This window comes from Balearica regulorum, chromosome 3 (assembly GCF_011004875.1).
Source record: "Balearica regulorum gibbericeps isolate bBalReg1 chromosome 3, bBalReg1.pri, whole genome shotgun sequence".
NCBI classification, from domain to species: Eukaryota; Metazoa; Chordata; class Aves; order Gruiformes; family Gruidae; genus Balearica; species Balearica regulorum.
The window spans coordinates 112737948-112755399 of record NC_046186.1 but is presented as its reverse complement, the minus strand read 5'-3'; the positions used below and the strand labels follow the sequence as shown (position 1 = coordinate 112755399).

Genomic DNA, 17452 nt, shown 5'->3' with positions numbered 1-17452 from the left:
ACTGCATCTCAGGTCCAAAGATAAAAGAATGGGGAGCAGCAGAGTTTGAGGGGAAAGTCTGTTATTACCTTCCACCAATCTCCCTGACAAGAGTTGCTCTAATTTTTGATCCAAGCAAAAAATTAAATCCAACACCAGGAAATCCCTCTAATATCATAACCAGCTTAACCTCTACTAATTTAAAAGGCAAACATTATGGTCTGCTTACAATGACCATTTCACTGCAGCTGAAGTATATCTACCTGCAAAGTCAATATAGATCACTACTTGCAAAGCTTGAGTAGTCTGCTGGTAGCCAAAACAAAGATATCTGAATAAAAGCAGGAACCAAGCAGAGGTTATACTTATGGTATCGGACTCAATCTACACTTGACATCACCAGAGACACCACACGGGTATGTTTTCATCACCTGACCCTGGACCAGCTTGTTTAATTAATACTTAGGTAATGCAAAATATCCCTCTTAGGCAAGTTCTCTCCCTTCTCCCTGCAGAGTGCTTTTGTCGCCTGTTATTCGTCTTCCTTCAAATGTGGCCACGCCAAGTTGCTTTTCATAGCTGCGGTCAACAGTACCTTCCTCGAGTCCTTATTCTTGGAACAGTATTTTACCTTGAATAACTGACTCAGGCATACAGCAAACTGATAACACCTGTTGCTCGATGGTCTTGTATATAACATATTGTATTAGGTTATTAAAAGGCCCACAGCCTGAGAGCAATCATTTTAAACCTCCATTCCAGGGAAAACAGTGCTCACTTTAACAATTTAAATCATTTCATGATAGATGCAGTCACCATAATTATCAAGGATTAAACCAACTTGTCAAAAAACTATTCAGAGGTTAAGAACATAACAGTAAGTTCCTGATCAGAAATTTGATATTTTGATTCAAATTCTGGAAGACAGGGTATTTTGCAGGGAAAAATCATGTATTTATAGATTTGCCACATAGACTTCATGTTGCCCAGCGCTTTCTGGAATTTAATAAAAATTAGCATAAGTGGGGCAACTGCCGCTTGCTGCCCTGATACGTCGTATCAGACTAAATGAGACTAAAAGTGGGACAAAATTTTTGCAGTTTTCAAGCCCACTGCTGATCACAGCAGTGATTCTATTTGTGATTATACGGAAGAGATTTCCTGGGACTGACAAAAAAATGTTTTATCATGCCAACTGTTAGTCACTTAAATCATATCTCTACAGCCCTTCTGTAACCATTTTTCTCATTTTTGTAAGGAACTCGTGTCGTCGTCCCCCCAGCTGGAGCATGCTCAGGGGAGCGCGTTCAACCTTCCTCTGCCCCCTGCAAATCTACAGTTTCATTCTTTGATCTGCAGCCTCACCATTTTTTAGTTTGCAGACAGCTGGTGACTTGCCCGAAGGTGATGTCCTCATGGCTGACCCACTTTTTCTTCTACCCTTGGGAAATCCCAGTGCATTCTCAACCATATTCAATGGTTGCCTGAGCTTTTTTTTCCTCAAAGACAAAAGATCCCAGAGGTGTAAAACTTGGGTTTAGATTGGAAACTCAGATTTCATTGTTATTTGAAGGATCTACAGTTCTAGAGGAATTTGTTTCCTTTGTAGGTAATATCTAAAGATAATATTATCAAAGAAAACAATAACATCAAGGCAGAAAATGGCTGTGGCCTGCACCTGTTTTTCTCTGCCTGAATATCCTAGAAAGATATATGAAAACTCTTGTATATGCAAGCACAGTCTGTTTAATTTCTTTCTGTGCTGCTCTATGAGTCAGTTTCCAAGATGAAATGGTGTTACTAAGATTATGGAAGAGTTTTACAAGCTGGTCTGGACTGCCTCTGTATAAGCCATTTCCACACGTGTCAATGATGCCATCTAGTCCACAACTGTCAGTATCTGCTTGCATTCTCCCAGCCCATGCAAATACTTGTTTCCCATCCCTAAGTTTTCCTGTCTGTCGAGTTAAGCAGTTCTATGCGTTAGGCATGTGTCTTCTCATTCTGTTATCAGATCTTACATCAGCTTGTGCTTGACAGAAAAAACCCTTGAATATTATTCTCAGGAAAAAAAAAAAAGAAAAAAAATCTTCAAAATGTGTTCCGCAGGGCAGATTCATGGTAATAAACCATATTTGTACTTTGATCCTTAATTTACTAGTGCTATGCCAGATAACTGGATCCTGAGAATTTCCTATTACGGAACACAGTCAGAATTTGTTTCTGCAAAAAAGCATCATAAACCTTATGTCATATTTGAATGTAAAAATAATTTTAATTCTATTCACAGTTGTAACAAAGTAATGGAAAACTAAGTTTTGTACCTGAGCCGGTCAAAGCTCATAACAATTTTTTCAAACTGCTCTCAACCTGAAATGGGTAATTGCACATTCTGTGCTCAACTTGCCAGAGTAAGCTGGCTACTGGCGAACACTTCTGATAACACTCCACAGACAGAACAATTACTGGTTCAAGTCTAGCCTAGGATGTTTGGAGGGGGAAAAAATATTTATGATTTCATCACAAGAAGAAACACAGGTAGCAAGGTTAAAGAAAATCTGTTTTGCAAAAGATGCAACAACCACACTAAAAATACCAGCTTCTGAGTGGCCATCAAATTTGAAAACAGGCTGCAGAGACCTACGTGACCAGATAGCCCTGAGTCCTAGAACCCAAATGCCTCCTGCCATTTCCCCCACATCAACTGTTACAAGAGTGAGAAAATACTTGACTACTTGCCCTTTGCAACTTTTACATTTTCTCCCCCCCCTCCCCATGAGCTCAATGGACAAAGCCCCTTAAGCCTCATCTCTGCTTTATAAGCAACCACTTCTGATTCTTTCTAGACATGGAGAACAGCAGAAAGAAAAAGGGCATTTTCCACAAAATGCTTCTTAATACAACCAAACTCATGCTCAGACATCTATGAATAAGTCATACAGGTCATGCATACAGAGCACAGATTTGCTACAGAGAGAAACAGGAAAAAAGCGAGGCAATTCTGTCCTTGCCTACAACTGGCGAGAGACAGTGTGAGTCCAGTAAAGGGCCAGCATCCATGCCTTATGATCACTAAAAAACCTGGAGCTGAAAAAAGGCTGAAAGATACCTTCCAGCCACCTGAAAACTAAACTCTTTAAAATATCTTATCCAAAAGGCACACTGAAAAGCAAATGAATGCAGTGTAGAAGTATCTCCCTATGATGAAAACTTAAGCTACTGAAGGGCTCTCCCATTCTCGTTCATCTTCTTCTAGAAGCTGAAGCCTGACAACTGCAAATTAGTTTTTCATGGGAGTTTTCCTTAAGGACAGGACCTAGAACAAGGGAGATGGTGGATTCTACATCTCTTGCTCTTTTCTGATCAAGGCTTGGCACCTTTACAAAGGAATGCTTTAGCTACTGCAAATTTTACTAAAACCAAAATCAATGACAAAAAAAGGAAACAAAAAAAAAAAATCAAAAATTTTGTGTGCTTAGACACTGATGAATGAAAGTTGTGAATCCATGTAAACACTGTAACACAGCATTACCTACATCCCTCCTCCATAAAGCCTACAAACAGGCACTGATTGTGGATCCACAGCTTCAAGTTCCTGGTCAGCCAATCTAAAAATCCACCTGCAATGAAGAGAAACAGTTCTCCTCTCTCCTGCCAGCTCTGAACTCCCGCACGCAGGATTCCACCATGCGTCAGTTCAATGACTTATACCAGCAGAAAAACTATTCCTCTTCGTAAGAAATAAGGTTATTTCCTTATTCAAGCTTAGAGCTCCTTGAACCGGTTCATTGTAGCGTCAGTCAAACACAAGTGGCAGCACAACGGAAGAGCGGTACCTCAGATACATTCCAGCTTCAGTCAAGCTGCGCTCCCTGTTTGTCTCCACAGCAGGAAGCCCTCGGCCTTCCATGAGATCGCAGGACTCAGACACTTCTGCTTAAAAGCAGTGGAGTAACTGCCTGAGGCCAACTTTTTTTTTTCCAAGGAAAGCAAAATTTAAAGAAACCAGTTAGTTTCGATAACTTACTTGCATAGCCCCTAAACTAATAAATTTTAGAGTCTAATGCAGCTAGATTCTGTTTAAATAATTCAAGATGTAATTAAACCACAAAGCTCTCAGTCTCCTAACACGTTGTCACCACAAAGGTGACTTCTATTCTCTGACTGAGGTACTTCAGCAAGCAAGCAACGAGCAATTTTCTCTTCTTCATGAAATGAGGGAAACAAAACACACAATTTAATGGAGCCATCCAGTCAAAAGGAGCATTGCACTGATGCCTATATGAAAGTAAAAGACAGGTACACCATCCCCTTCTTTGAGTGAGCAGAACATGTATCAAGAATTTAAGCTATATGTCGAGATGACTATGAAGTTCCTAGTCCCTAGGAAGTGAAATGAAAAAAAAAAAAAAAAAAGCTAAAAGAAGAGGGAAACAACAGAACTACCTAGTGACTGCTCTCCACTACCTCTAAAAAGGCTGGAAGTTGGGAAGCAGGCAGCAGTGCAGCAGAAAGGTGAGATGGCTATAGTCTGCTTCAAGTGCTGTATGTACAGCTGCCTACCTCTGAACAGACAGATGTACGTGCACCTCATGATCCTCAGAAGCAACGTATTGCTTTTTCACATTAGCGATGGAAGAACTGCACAAATCGGGGTTTGGGGAGAGGGAAGAGAACAACTTCAGATACATTGCTACCTTCAGACTTTCCCCCTACCAAGGAGGGGAAAACACCATGTGGCAATAGGTCTTAGGGTGACAAGCAATGATCGTCTTGGTGAAACCTCCTCACCGGATGGCGGTACCCCATCCTCTTGCACCAGGAACACCCATCCGCTGTGCAGACAAAAAGGAAGGCTGCAGAGGCAACTCAGGTAGGTACCTGGCAGGCAGACAGCTGAATTTGTGAAGTGAAAGGACAGCGCGGTGACCTGCCAGTCAGGTTCAAGAATGGCACATCAGGTGCTGGGAGGCAGATTCTCAAGAAGAACAAGAAGTTAACATGCAGTATGACTGAGGTCTACACAACCAAGTTCTGCGTGGAGAATGTGAACAAGAAATGACTGTTCATCGCTTTTTCCAATACGTTAAGAAAGCAGCAGCAGGCAACACTAGCTGTTGGCACACTTGAAACAAATGCAAAGTGCAGAGGAGTTGTGCAACACCCTGCCGCAAGACACACTGGAGGTTAGCGTGTACACTGAGTCCAAAGAATTGAACAAAAAATAGAAAAAAAAACAACTAAGAAAAGCAAAACAAAACAAAACCAGCCAGCGGAGGACAACTGAATATGATGACAAAAATCTCTCACCGAAAAAAAATATCACTGAACTGACTGAGTGCTGTGACAGCACCCCAGGAAAATGGCACTGCCCACTAGCTCCAACCTTCACCCCCCCCAGGCATTCATCGCTGGCCACGGTCACAGGGAACATGCTAGGTGGTCTCATCCAGAACAGCCATTTCAATATCACCCCAGGGAGAAGCTGGCAAGCGCAATCCGTACAGCTTTCGATGGTATAAAGGCCAAGAACGATAGCCTGGATGAAATCCCAAGTTCTGTAACTTCTGATGCAGGGTAGGAAAAAACCCAGGCAGAATTTTAGAAGAAATACCCCCCTCCCAAAGAGCAGTTTTGGAGGGTATGTGATATTTAAATAGGACCCAAAAAACAAACAGATGAAATAGGTCTCAGAAGTAAGGTGGGGAACTAGGATGTATGGATTCAAGGGAGAACATGGAGGTAGTATGTACCCCAAGAAGCCATTAACAGGGTAGCATTCTCTGGCGCGCCAGGGAACAAGGTACACATCAAAAAGGCCAGGCCACTCAAGGGGGGGAACAGAACACTACCACATACAAAAGAAAAAAAAAATTAGATGCAAAGGAGGTAAATTAATTGTATCAAGCCTAAATGGAAAATACGTAGTAGTAAAATTACCCTGCAGGACCAGAATAAAGCAGCAACGGTGATTTGCCATGGGAGAACAGACGGGCTGTGCCTTTAGGAAACAGGCAGAAATGGGGAACTTGAGCTTCCTCATGGAGATCAGGACATGTCACCAAGATGAAATTTTAAATAGTAATGTTATAACTTAACAGTAACTCAACTGTGTTGAGTAAGAACAGAAATATATCACCTTTTCAAAAACAAACTAAAAAAAGTCTTTGGCCAGTGCAACTTCTGCTTGGTCCTTTAAATTGCTGGATTTTAATTCTAAGTGACCTATTGTACAAACAAAAAGTCTTTTAAAAATAGAAGATGTGTGCAAAAGAAGAATATGGCACAAATGCTTCCAAGTTAAATATGATATTTTTTTCTTGACGATTTTAAAGAGATGAAGCAAATCTCTACAGATAAAAACTACGTTTTCCACACATACCTGACCAGAGGCCAGCCAGTCAGTCTGGATGACAGACAAAAATAGAAAGACTGAATAGAGAAAAGATAAGAAAAAATATGCCAAATATTTTTGGTTGTTTATTTTAAAGAGCTCTGCAGAGGATCCGGAAAATCAGAGTGTCTTACTTCTGCACCAGACATATTCAGAAAACTGAAAATTAAAAATAAAACTAACTGGCAGGCAGGGGGAGAAGGCATGATTTATAGACCCATTAGGAAAAGCTAGGTGCTTTTAGGAAGACTCAACAAGCACACAGAGAGGGCCATCTCACTAATAACAATGTCTCTGGATAGCCAAAACCTTCTGATGCGGTATCAGACCGAAGGCGTTAAAAATTAAGATGTCCCAAGATAAAACTAAAGTTTCTCTAAAACTAATAACTGGCTAAAAGAGAGGAAAACACACAGGAATGCATAGCTAGGTGTCACAACGGAGTGCAGGTACCAGTGGAATGACCATCTTGTGTACTACAACATTATTCAGGCTAACAAATAAAAAGACTGAAAAACTGCAGACTGCAACACCAAGAACGATATAACTAGGGCAGGCATGTTATATGTGCCCTCTTAGCCTTTCCTTAAGCATCATCTCTTGGTCACTGGTAGAAAAAGGACTGGAGCAATACGAGGTTTTGGCCTGAGCAGTTGGGTTTATAATCCTCTAATCAAAACCTTTTCACTAAACAACTTCTCCTTATCCCTTTTGCAATCTTTTCATATCTGATTGGTAGGCCACCAAAGCTTTCTATACATACAGCCTCTGGGCTGATGGTGAGCCTCCTACCATTTACTGTCGCACAGACAGCAAGGAATTCACTTCCATCTGTCAGGGCTGACACTAAATCTCTTTCTCAAGGCTAGGCTGCCCCATTTCTCCAGAGAAGAGGAAATCTGCACCCACAAGCATTCTCTCTGCTCCTTGTTGTGCCTGTATGGCTGGTGTCAGCCCATGATCTGTACTTGCTTCCTTTCATATTGTTCACCAAATAAAAGATGACACGGCTTGACACCAAAAGGAAAGGGTTTCCAAGCACATCTTATTTGATTACATCTACAGTCCATCACGCTGTCAACATCTTCCTTCTCAACTATGAAAAAAAGACCCTTTCCCATGTAAACAGCTCTTGAGTAGTGAATGGAAAACAGTGTGGAACTGGGTAAGACCAAAAGGGATTGCAAGTCAGATGAAAAAAGCTAGTGTGGCAATTTTTTTTTCCCCTCATGAAGTCTAATATATTGGTATACCTGCTGGTCTCCAAAAACCATAAGAGTTCATGTGAAAAAACACTTGATACATTGACTTCCAAGTCACATTGCTATTGCTAGATTATTCCCTGTCTTTTCTGGGATAACTGTCACAGGTCTCAACAGTTCAGTACACAGGCTGTTTATGGGCACTGCTGTGGAGAAGACCAAGAGTTTGTCCTGCATGACATGGAGGACTGCCATTGCTCAGTTTGTAGCTGGTGAGACTCTTACAGGCAAGGGAGTCTCAATTCGGGTTCAGATGCATGGTGTAAAAAGTCACATCATCTCCCTCACCTCCCACATCTCCTTCCTAATGCTTCAATAAACATCCAACAGATTCTCCCATTCTTCCTCTGCCCTAGGGAGGGAGGCCTCATCGCTGGCCTTCCTCATTCCTCTCTCTAAAGCAATCTTAACATCTGTTACAATTGGACGGTGTCCCACAATGACATCTAAGGTGATTTCAGGATGTTTCAGAGGAATACCCACTTTTTGGTTATTTTTGATGGAAGAAGGGGAGGGAAGCACTAGTCATGTCCATTCTGTATTTATTCAGTAAACTAGCAGAGCTTAAACACCCTTTTAGCAAATGCTTCTACAATCCAGCACATACTGGGCTGTGCCTTGCAATGGTCAAAGGAGAAGATAACAACAAACCCTTAAAAATGAGGGAAAAGCTTACAAAGCCCTTGAGGACATTATAGTGACATATTCCCCTATAAGGCCCTATTTTCCATCTTCTGCTGTTTTCAAAGTGAACCAATGTTACTGGAAGGTCATTATGGAGCTCTGCAAATGAATCTAATCTAGGACCTTCCCAGGATGGGGAGCCATTCCTGCAGAGTTTATCTGGACCCTGCACATTGATACGTACATAAATAAGACCAAGGCAGAAAACTGACAGGACGCAATTGAAGAGGTGAGCCCACAGCAAGACCCACAAGAGAGTAGTGGGCTACCTAATAAGCTATATATAAAGTGATGTGGCAATCTTTGTGTAAGAGAGGGCAAGAAACAGCACAAAGGAATCCCAGCACTAAAGATGAAGAAGAAAGAGGGAGTCAGCCCTTCCTGGATCTGTCTGATCGCTCCTGCTTTGGAAAATGATGAGTACCAACTGCTTCCATCAGAGGAGAGCTCCATGCTGCCTGCTGCAGTGTAGAAATACACTTACCTTTGCCACCAAACGTTAGGGTTGGGATGGAGAGGGAAGGGGAAGGAAATGCACACACGGGCCACAACTGCCACTTCATCAGCTTCAACCCTGGGAGCTGGTGAAATAGATTTCCTAACACCAGAGACACTCCTTTATGGATGACCAAGAACACTGATGGGGATCCGACTTTCCTCTTGCTAACTATTCCAAGAAAAAAAAGTTAGGCAGGTATCCCCAAGACTGATCCTGATAAAACTGTCCTACAAGGGAATGACAATTCCAGTTTTTTTCTTTGCCAGTCAGAGAAGAGGAACTTTGCCCATTTCTGAAGGAATGAGATTATCATAAAGCATGCAAAAGCACATGGAACACAGAAGTAACAGCAGTGGACGCCACATACACCATTCATGAGCACTGTGTCTCAAAAGTTTCTGATCCCACATACATCAGCATGAGAATGCTTGTTACAAGCTAGTACGGAAAGGAAAAAAAAGCCAAAACATTAACACACAATTCCTAAACTGCCTCTCTTATATTGAGAGACAGTCTCAAAAGAAGCTGATACACTGAAATGTGGTGAATAACTACTAGTGAGACAGTACTGATGCACACTGCCCTTTAGTCACAGCACCTGTAAAGGCACAGCACCTATAAGCAGGGAGCATCAGCACACCCCATCTCACACACAACATGAGGATAAATTTCACTCATACAAAGAAAAAGTTCTCAGGCTGAAAATCTCTGTTGTGACTCACTGAGAAGTTCGTTGCTAAAAGGTAGCATTTTCAGTGACAGTACAAGGAATATAAAGAAATTAATGTGCAATGTTAAAATTAGGAAGCTTTTCCTTCTACTAATCAAATTGTCTATACTTCCTCCTTGCGAGCATAAGGAAATTAAAAAATATAGAAGATTTTAATATACAGCTGGTTTGGACTGCTCAGAAAGGTAACAACACCAACAGGTATTAAAATCCCCACCCCCCAAAAAACACAGGGGGGGTCTTGAACTTGGCATGCAAGTAGTTCAGCAACATTGATGGAGTGGCAGTGTCACTCCAGCGTTTCATACAGCATACTGGTTCCTCGTTAAATACAAGATGCACTTCAAGGTCATGGTGTTCATCTTGAAAGTTCTCAGTGGGTCAGACCCAGGTTACTGGATCTCCTCTCCCGGTATGCAGGGAAAGCATAAAGACTACAGTCACATTCACCAATGCAAACTTGGGCACCACAAGCAATAAAGACACAATGGCAAGAGACTTCAAGCTAAGAAGCTGCAGAAGACACGGCAACGCACACAGGACTAAAATCTCCCACCCCACGAAAGCTAATGACGAGAAACTCTCAGCCTCCCGCCTCAAATCCAAGCACCAAAGGGTTATCCCAAAATAACACATCAAAAACGCTCCCTCCCCAAAAGCCCCTACGAGTCGGGCTGGCATTCTATGGCTTTCTAGCATTGGGTTACACAGGCACCCAGTGACACCTGGAAGGATGCTCGTCCCCTGCCCCCGCTGAAATAACTGACGCCCTCCGCGGGTTCACCCCACACCGCCCGCAGGCTCCGGCCCGGCCGCACGGCACAAGGCCACCGGCTGCCTTCGCACCTGAGTCCCCACCCCGACACTGGGGGCCGGGCGGGCGACGGAGCCACCCGGCACCATCCGGCGGGGCCATTCTCTCCTCGGCGGCGCCTTTCAAGGCGCGGGGGACGGGGCACCCCCGCTCAGGCCGCCCGCGGCCCCACAGGACGCTGCCGTCGCCCGCGCCCCTGCGAGGCCACCGCCCGCCCCTCCCCCTGCGAGCAGCCCCCGCGCCTCGCCCCGAGCCCCGGCACCCGCCGGCCCCGCAGCCGGCCCGGGCAGGAGGCGGCGGGACGCGGGGAGGGGGAGCCGCCGCCCCGGGCCCCCCCCCCGCCCTGCCCCTCACCTCGGGCCGCCCCGCCTCCCCCCGCCGAGGAGGTGGCCGCGTCCGCCCCTGCACTGCAGCTGCCGGCACGCCGCCCCCCCCACCCCCCACCGCCCCTCTCGGCAGATGGTTCGCCCCACCCCGGCCCGCCTTCTCATTGGCGGCGCCCGCCCGTCACTCCGCTTCGGGTCCGCCCAGCTCCACGGGCATGCTGGGAACCCGAGTCCTCCGCGCGGGACCTTTCAGCTTCCGCAGCCGGCACCGGGCGGAGGGGCGAACTACAGTTCCCACGGTGCCCCGCGCGCAGCCCGGAGCGGAGCGGCCCGGCCCGGCCCGGTGCGGCCCGCGGCCCCACACCTCCCCGCCAGCGGGACGCCCCCTCCCCCGCCGATGACCGCAGCGGCCGCCGCAACCCGGCCCGGCCCGGCCCGCTCACCTGGCCCCGCCGCCGCCGGCGCCTCCCGCTGCGGCCGGCGTGGGCAGCGCATGCCCCGCGCCCCTCAGTGCGGCTCGCCGGGCTCGGTGCCGCCGGCCCGGCGCGCTGCGGCTGCGGCTGTGGGGCGGGCCGGCCCCGGGCGCATCCTCCCCCTCGGAGCCGCGGCGGGCGGCGGGATTCGCCCACAATGCACCGCGCGCCGCACCGACAGCATCAGCCTGACATCACCCGCGGGCCGCCCCCACCCAGCCGGGCCCGCCCCGGGCCCGCCCCGCCGCCACCGGCAACCGGCATCCGGCCCCGGCGTGGGGCTGGGCGCCGCACCGCCACCGGCACCGGGAACCGCGCTGCCGGCACACGGGGCTGGGCACTGCAGCGCGCCGGGACGCGGGACGCCGGGCACCACACCGGCGTGGGGCTGGGCACGGCACGGCACCGCCCCGGGAGCCGCCCTGGGACCGCACCGCCGGCACGATCGCGGCGTTGCCAGGACCGGGACTGGCGCAAGGCTCGTCTCTGCGCTGCCGGCATCAGCACCGGCACCACCAGCGTGCGGCTGGGCGCTGCACGGCCCGGGACTGGCACCAGCGCTGGCACTGTCTGCACAGGGCCAGGTGCTGCGCTTTGACCGGGAGCAGCACACTGGTCCTGGGACGGTCTCACCGGGACCGTCCCACTGGGCCTAGGACTGTCACCAGCACCTTCAGCGTGGAGCTGGGCGCTGCACCAAGGCCAGAGTCAGCACATCTGCCTGGTGCCGGGCATTGCGTTGCACTGGGACTGACGGCGTCACCAGTGTGGGGCTGGCAGTGTGGAGTCAGCCCCGGCACTGCTCTCCTGCATTTTTTACTCCGGTGCTCTGGGCCCAGGACCAGCTCGAGCACCACCAGCAAGGGACTGGTGCACTACGCTGCACTGCCAGTGCCAGCAATAGCATAGACTGGGCTGGACACCGTGCTGGGACCAGAACCAGCACCACCAGTACCGGCACTGTCCCCATCTGCACAGGGCTGGATCCTGCCCTGCCAGGGCTGGGGACAGGCCCAGCAGCCCACAGCTGGGTGCAGCACCAGTGCTACCAAAACTGCGCCACGCAGAAATGCCTCGCACAAGTGAGCCTCTCCCTGCACAGCTGAGCAGTGCGCCTGTGCCCAGGCAGTCCCCTGTTCCCCCCCCCCGAGGTACACAGCTGTGCCCCTGCTCCAGGGACTTGCCATTCTCCACACTCCAGCTTGCCGCTACTCGTGTTGTACTCGGAGCACAGATAAGCACGTGGCTCCTACAGATGCGCTGTGCAGTGCTTTCTTGTTCCCTTTCATCCCAGATGTGTACTGCAAATCACCCATATCCCCAGCTGTACCTCGTGCCTGTGCCCCAAACTGTGGATGTGCAGTCCTGTGCCTTGTAGATGTTCACACAAGACACTGCAAGGGGTGCTGCTCCCAGACCCTCTCCACAGACCTGCAACACGCCCATGCCTTCTCCCTGTCCCCACCAGAGTGTCCCAAACTGTTGTTGGTCCCCAGCTGGAGGTTCCCATCTGATCCCACGTGTGGGATGTCACACCAGCTTCCACAGGGCTGCGGTGCTCCCCAGTCCTTTGTGGGATGTATCTCCTAACCAGGACTCTTCCCCCTCCCAAAGCAGTCCCTTGGGACCAGGGTGGTTATAAAGATTGATCCCTGCAGACATGCCCGTGCAACGGCAGATCCACCACAACCATGGCCACCCCCAGCCACTCAGACCAGGGAGAAGAGGGCTGCCGGGCCTCCGTGATGTTCCTCCACTGGCTGGAGGTGGCCCTGCTCCCCCTGCATTGAGGGCTTGCCCAGTGGAAGCATCCTGCAGAGACTCCAGGGAGACTTCGGCCCTGCAGCAGCTCATCCCGCAGGCCCCAGGGTGTAATACAACCCTGCACAGACAGTTGCGTCCTCATGCCCAGGCCCCTTTCATTTTAGGTCTATGACTGACAGTTGCCTCATGAGCTCTCTATGCTGCAAGTCAAGTCCCCATCACTTGGATCCCCAAGCACTGGCTCCTGGTGCTGGGTTTGAGAGGGCTGGAGGGAAGCAGGCAAAACAAAAGGAGAAGGTGGGGGAGCTGTCTTCCCCTGCAAAGGCCCTCTCGCACGCTTCTTAGTGCCTTCAGACCCCTTTTTCAGAGGGCTGGTGGAGCACCAAGCACAAACCCAGCAGCAGAGTTGGACTGGAAGAGACTGTCATGGTTCTGAGTGCACTAGTAAGCCTTAACAGCCCTCACCAGCCTCACCACAGGCTCTACCCACACCCTGCCATGGGCCCATGAGATCTATTTCACTTTAATCTTCAATCTGTGCCTGAGCAATGCTGTGCTGATCTCCAGCTCAGCCACAGCTGTACCTGTCCATGGACCCCGACCTGTGGATGGATTTCCTGACTTCAGCTTGAAGCTGTCTTGTCAGTATGGGCTTGCCCAGGAATCACTGGACAGTGTCTGAGCCAGGCTACCTTTGCTGGACCTGATCCTGGTCTGCAGATTGACTTCATGGCTTGACCTCACACCAGTCTCATCACCACAAACTTTCCTGATGACTTGAGCTCTTGGTTGAACCTGGCTTCCACCGCTGCATCCACCTTGGCTGGGTACCGCGATACTGTGCTCTGGCTGGGGGGTATTTATGACATTAATAAATGGAAGTGCAGTGAATCTTTATTTTTCAAACTGTTTAGACCTTTATTTCAGGTGTGGCTAGATATGAGCAAGTCTGGCAAAGATTCACGTCCCCGATTAGCTCAAGCACTCTGCTCTTTCACACCTGCTGTAGTTCCTGTTGCTTTGGCCCCAAGTTCCATGCTGATCTGTGCTACTGAGTTAAAGTAGTACTTGGACAACTGCGTTTTAGCTTTATTTCATCCCTGCTCTAAACGTCCCCCTGAGCCTTCTCCTCTGCAGATGGAGCTGAGTGGGCCCACAAACCCACTGGAACAGCCACCAATTTCATCTGTGGGCCCAAATGTAGCTGAAAACGATCAAGAGATTTTATTAAAATCTGGGTTAATCGTGACTTGGGAAGATTCCTAACACAGACCAGGTGTACATGGCTCTATTATCATGGGTTTGCCTGGCCCTGCCTTCCTTTGTGGGGCCAGACATCAGCTGTGTGCGCGCCATGTGGGAAGACTGCCGGAAAGTACGGTTAGGAGCAGAACAGTGATAACCAAGTGGCAGTCACGGATTTCACCCTCTTCTTACTCTCCTTTTTAGGCCATTGAGGGGGACAAGCAATTGGGAAATGTAACTCATGCCAAATATCTGCTTTGATAGAAAAGATATAAAGGCAAATCAAAGTGGTCAGAGGGCATCAGTGTGTGTGCCCATAGGTAGCTGTGCCTGGGAGAGGGGCACAAGCAGAAATCCCCTGATATTCTCTCTCTCCCTGGTGGCACAGGACTGGTGCTCTCTGGGCTCTCACACCAGAGACAGCAAGAGGTGGACTGTGGAGTAAATTCAGGATGAGCCCATGGAGCGTTACTGTGGCGTGGAGGCTGTGGCTGGGATTAGCCTGCCTGGTGGAGTCCCGGCTCTAACCAGGATGGCTTCAGCTGAAGGCTGAGGCTTCAAACTATCTCTGGTGGGCCAGGGATGAATGTAGAAAAGCCAACCAGGCTTGCTAGAATTCCAGGTACTCTTTGACCCGGCAGGGATGAAAATCCTGTGCTCAAGTGCTTCCAGTTGAAAGTCCTCATCCTGCAAATACCTCTGCCTGTGCTCAGCTTTATGCTGGCTCTTTTAGGGCTTGCACACCACATTGAGTAAGTCTTACATACGTTGGCAGGAATCAAAGATGAGGCCAATAACTAACTGCTGGTAGCAGTAAGAATAGGAGTAGAAATATGTGGGAGGCTGGGTTTTTCAGGTTTGTTTTTTATTTTTTTTTTGCTGCCACTCTGATCAACAGATATCCGCAGCCACACTAGCCCCCTACTCAAACCACTAGACTTGGTTCATCAGTGCCTGCCATGACATCAGCATAGAAGATTCTTAATATATGCCAAGGGCTGCAGCTATTCAGCAAGTGAAGCTGTTAGCTGCTAAAATTTCTTGCAGGGCAGTGAGGTTGCCTGGCTGGACCGGGGACTTGGTTGTAGCAGGGAATGACTTCTTCTGCCCTGGCAGCTGCGAGCCTTTGGGAGCTGCCATACAGAGGTGGCATTTGCAGATCACAGTAACTGGACTTCTCCAGAGCTGGTAACACCAGCATCGCTGTTTAGACTCCGTAATGCCAAGGAGCGTCTTCTGAATGGAGACACAGTGAATGCAGGAAGCAATTCCATAACTTGTCTTTTATCCAGCACCAGCCTTTCCTGGCATGCTAAAGTGCTGTATTTAATAATGAGAACTGCTGTAACACCCCTTGGTTCTCAAAAGTCAACCGCCTGATGACAGCCTTCACCTCCAGAAAGTCATAGCTAGGACAAGTAGGCATCGCAAAATCTTGGGGACTCATCTCCCCACTCCTCAGCAAGGAGGCAAGAAAGGAGATTTGGGGTTGTGCTTGTCCTGCTGAATGGGGCGATCGGGTGGCCTCCAGGCTGGATTACATCCGGGCTGTGTTGATGATGGTTGCTCTGGTCGTGGCTTTCTCTGAGGAAAAAGACATCCAAAACTTTGGGGGTGGTCTGATGAGGCGTAAAAAAACCCAAACTTGGTGGTGGAAGAGGAAAATCAGCCTTATGTGGAAGAAAACCAGAGAAGTGCACCATTCCCAGATTTCAAGGTCTGCAAATGAAGCAGCTAGGTTTTCAGGCCAAAGAACTTAAATTCATGCTTAGTTTTTTTGACCACTCATTTGCTTGTTTTGTAAAAAACATTCCTCTGAAATCCTGGGGGGTGGTGGGGTGGTGTGTGGTTTGCATATAAGTAATCTTTGATAGAAAACTTTTGAGCAATCCTTAAGCAAACCAAGTGACAGCGAAGAGCTCTCCGTACTGCTGCCTGGCTCCAGGTGGCACGCGTGCTGCTGTTTGGAACTGAGCACTTAGGCAAATCAAAGCGCTGGCATTCAAAACGCAAGGAAGGAATACCGAACAGTATTAGCAGCGTGGCAGTGCCAACTTTACAAGGAAGTTAAGATTATGTTTATTATTGTACGTTACCTATAAAACACAGCTGCAAATATGAGAAGTGCCAGAAATCCAAATCCTGATAAAGTCTGTATTATTTACCTAGATAAAGTGTCTCATAGTATTTCTAGGATAGGAAAAACTTATAGAAAACACTACTTGTCTCTACTACTGCCAGAACAAGCTTCAGCATAAAGAGCAGGTTCAAGGTTTTAATCTTGAACATGAAATGTCCTTTGTCTAGCCAGACTCTGGGAGTGAGTTGAGTTGGCACTCAGGTGGTTTGGCACTTCTTAAGGATGCCCAGACCTTGCCACTCTAATATGAATTTTCAAACTCTGTGCTGGGAGGCTGCACCAAACATCCTGAAATAATTAGTTTCTTCATGCCTGTGAAGAGGTCCCTGCTATGCACCGGGAAGAAGCTCTGTGTTACCTGCTGTAAAATCTTGCTGTTCATTGTTGAGGGTTTGCACTATAAAGTCAGAGTTAAATCTGGTCTTGAGATTAAGATGGAGGAAGAAGTGTTGTGATACCAAAGCCAGGAGCTCCACGTTGTGGTAATGATGATGCTCGCAGGGCTGCCAGGAAAAAGGTGGATGTGTACCCGCTTGGAGACACCCCATTTTGAGCAAAGAAGGGACAAGCGTATGACATGTGGCAGTGTGTGAGGGCACAACGTGTTTGCCACCTACCCACGTGCACAAGCACAGTCTGTGCATGAGGGCTGGGCACGCCGCTTGAGGACTGTGCCACTGCTGTGCTGACTTCGTGGTCCGTGTCCAGGCGTGTGGTGACAGACATCAGTTGTCGATGGGGCAGCGTGCGCACCGAGCGGCGCTGTGTGTGTGCATGGCTGTACCTGGGCACCTGTGTCTGTGTGTGCAGGGGTGCAGCTCTGCCCGTGATGTTCCCAGGGTGGTGGGGGTGCAGGTGCTGCCAGGCTGTGTGGACACCGGTGCATTTGGGTAGGTGTCTTTGGGTGGAGTGTACCTGTGTGAACGCTATGGGTGTTCCCAAGGCTGTGAGGGTGCAGGCATGTCTCCCCGGCCGCGGAGCGCTCCCGGGGCCGTGCGGGCGCAGGGGTGGCTGTGGGTGCGGGATGCTCCCAGGGGTGCCCCGGGTCCGTGGGAGTGCTGGGCTCCCCTGCCCGCGGGGCGCTCCCGGGGCCGCCCCTCCCCGCAGGCGGTCTCTCTCCCGGCGGGCGGGGGCTGTTCCGC

General features: G+C 48.8%; 1 protein-coding gene across 3 annotated transcripts in view; it reads right to left on the bottom strand.

Moving 5' to 3' along the window:
• TTBK1 (tau tubulin kinase 1) overlaps window positions 1–11270 on the bottom strand; it is a 119875-nt gene extending 108605 nt beyond the window's left edge. Inside the window, exon 1 of one of the 3 annotated variants that reach the window (XM_075749513.1) lies at window positions 11132–11270. The gene's annotated coding sequence lies outside the window, so the exon portion shown is untranslated. Of the gene's footprint in view, window positions 1–10394; window positions 10522–11131 lie in introns of those variants that run through there. The other 2 variants (XM_075749515.1, XM_075749514.1) reach the window with 2 other exon arrangements.
• Window positions 11271–17452: the final 6182 nt, after the last annotated feature.